We start from the raw sequence: 2,927 nt of genomic DNA, 5'->3' as shown, positions 1-2,927 counted from the left end.
TCTTTGAAAAGGGCCAAGGACTCTCTGTTGTGCTTGCTGTCTCTGTCTCTCTCTCTCTCAGGTTACCAGGTCCTTCTTGAGAAGTGATATTTTCTTTGGTGCCTCTCTATAGCTCCTTCATAATTGATTGGCTTTTCCAAGCTTATGTTTGAGGGGCAACAAAGCAGATTTCTATCTCTTGTAACTTCCTGAAACCATAAAACTTTGAACTTGCAGTCCGTTTGATTCAAGCCGTGTTTGTTTAGGGGGTGCCTGGCAAACAGTCTAATACTATTACGCATGCTCTTTACTGAGGACAGGTAAATCCAATATTGAATGATGAGTCCTGTGGGCAAGGGAAGGCACGTGGAAATTTCACCTATAATTGAGTCAAAGAACATTAGATTCAACAGCTAGAGAAAAATGTACCTGGAGTAAATAAAATGCATTTGTACTTAGGTACCTCACAGGAGTCAGTCACCTTTTTATTCTCCCCTGAACCTTGAACAAAAAATGTATACTGATTTTTGTTTTTTTACGTATTTATTTATTTTGGCTGAGTTAGGTCTTCGTTGCTGCACACGGGATTTCTCTAGCTGCGGCGAGTGGGGGCTGCTCTTCGTTTCAGTGCACAGGCTTATTGCAGTGGCTTCTCTTGTTGCGGAGCGTGGGCTCTAGGTGCGTGGGCTTCAGTAGCTGTGGCTCGCGGGCTCTAGAGCGCAGGCTCAGTAGTTGTGGCACATGAACCTAGTTGCTCTGCGGCATGTGGGATCCTCCTGGACCCAGCCTCGAACCCATGTCCCCTGCATTGGCAGGCAGACTCCCAACCACTGTGCCACCAGGGAAGCCCCTGTATACTGATTTTTAAGCCATGAAATGGAAGGGTTAATAGGTACAAGTAGCCAAAGATCGGTGCCAGAACCTTTGTAATTCAAAGATGTAAGTGAAGAAGAAACTACTACCGGCATGAAGTGAAGTACTCAGCAGAATTTCTGTCTTCAGAGAGACTTCAAGATGGAAAAGAAGACTCAAAAAGGAAATGCCATTAACACAGGGAGAGAGGCAGGCTGAGATGATAGGATTATATGCAGTTATATCCAAGTCTGCCAATACTTAGAAAATGCCATTAACTTGAAACATACTTACATTGAATGGCTGTAATGAAATCCCCTAAATTAGGATTCTCATAATGGCCTTGAGGTCTATTTGGATTTGCCCTTAGTGAAGGAAAGCCAACAAAAGCGGGTGTGTTTCCGGGGGGTAATAGCTGCCTATGGGCTATGAGCTGCGGCCCAAAGTCATGCATGGGTTGGCTGAGATCCTGTCGAGCAGAGAAGAGCAATGATATTTGATCCACAGAAAGGTTGCAGACGAATATTGGTCCAGATAGGGTTAGGAAGGAAGGGAGAGTCAGACATAGGCAGTCTGGTCATGACTAAAATATAAACTAGCTCTAGGGGCGGGTAGTGGACATCGAAATGCAAATCCACAGGAAGGTCTTGGAGCGTGCAGGTAGCATTGAGTTAAAACAGACTTTCTGCCGTATTCAGTTACTTTTACAAATGGAATTTAGAAAATGAGAGTCTAAAGAGCTATACCAGGCTGAACAATATAGATCTTTATATTTACATGTGTCATGGCATTTTAACTTGGAAGCATCACCTTTGGCACTGACAAATTTCTGTTGCAGGCTGGGCTTCCAGGCATACAGGATCCCTTCAACATGTGTTAATACTCCTAACACGATGTTTTCCCAAGTGTATTCTTAGGATACTGAGTCCCAAAATATATTGCTTGAAAAGAGGCTTCCATGCTTTATAAAGAGTCTGAGAAAGTTTATGGGGGGAAACTTCAGGCTTGTTTAGTACGGTGTTTCTCAAAATTGTATGACGATGGAAGCCTTTTGGCCCAGAGTAAACTGTAGAGTTAGTATTTTGAAGGATCTTCTTGGGGGGGGCGGGGAATGCAGGCCTATGGAGAGACAAAGCAGCACTTAAGAAACTGCTCGGGCATGGTACTAGTGAAGCTATAGTCATTTTTGCTGAGATGCGAGTAGGGTAAGAAAAGCTGGGGGAAGGCCCTGCTCGCTCAACATCTGGGTGAGCCTGAACATGACGAATGACGGAAGGAATTCCATCATTGTGAGGCTTGGAAAGACAATGGCCTTGCTGACCTATAATTCCCCTCAGGGCTGCAAACCAGCTATTCTAGGTTCTTTGAGAACAGCCACTGTCTCTTTTACTTGATATTTTTCCTATGCCACCAAGTTACATGCTTTGCCTAAAGCTGTGCTTGGTAAATGTTCATTAATTGACATTAACAATTAATTCTTAATTAACAAAAGCTAGAAACGAGGAAGGGGAAGGCTAACCTTGAACTTCAGAAGAGTCTATTTTTTAAAACTAAGGAATTAATTCCTTCATCAAGTAGGCTCCATCCGTGTGGCAGGTATGTGCTAGGTGCTAGGGACTCGATGGTGAATGTCATCCCTTCCCCTTGTGGAGTTTATAGTCTAATGGGGAGAAAGGCATTAATAAATGTCACACAAGCAGCAACATGGATGGACCTAGGGATTATCATATTAAGTGAAGTAAATGAGAGAAAGACAAATATCATATGATATCACTTATATGTGGAATCTAAAAAAATGATACAAATGAACTTATTTATCAAACAGAAATGGATTCACAGACATAGAAAACAAATTTGTGGTTACCAAAGTGGTGGTGGGGAGATAAATTAGGAGTTTGGGATTAACATAGGCACAGTACTATAGGGTTTCCCTGGTGGTGCAGTGGTTAAGAATCTGCCTGCCAACGCAGGGGACAAGGGTTTGAGCCCTGGTCCAGGAAGATCCCACATGCCGCGGAGCAACTAAGCCCGTGCACCACAACTACTGAGCCTGCGCTCTAGAGCCCGCGAGCCACAACTACTGAAGCTCACGCGCC

This window comes from Neophocaena asiaeorientalis, unplaced genomic scaffold, assembly GCF_003031525.2.
Source record: "Neophocaena asiaeorientalis asiaeorientalis breed wild unplaced genomic scaffold, Neophocaena_asiaeorientalis_V1.1 scaffold193, whole genome shotgun sequence".
NCBI classification, from domain to species: domain Eukaryota; kingdom Metazoa; phylum Chordata; class Mammalia; order Artiodactyla; family Phocoenidae; genus Neophocaena; species Neophocaena asiaeorientalis.
The sequence above is the reverse complement of the archived record's forward strand: the minus strand, read 5'-3'. Positions refer to the sequence as shown.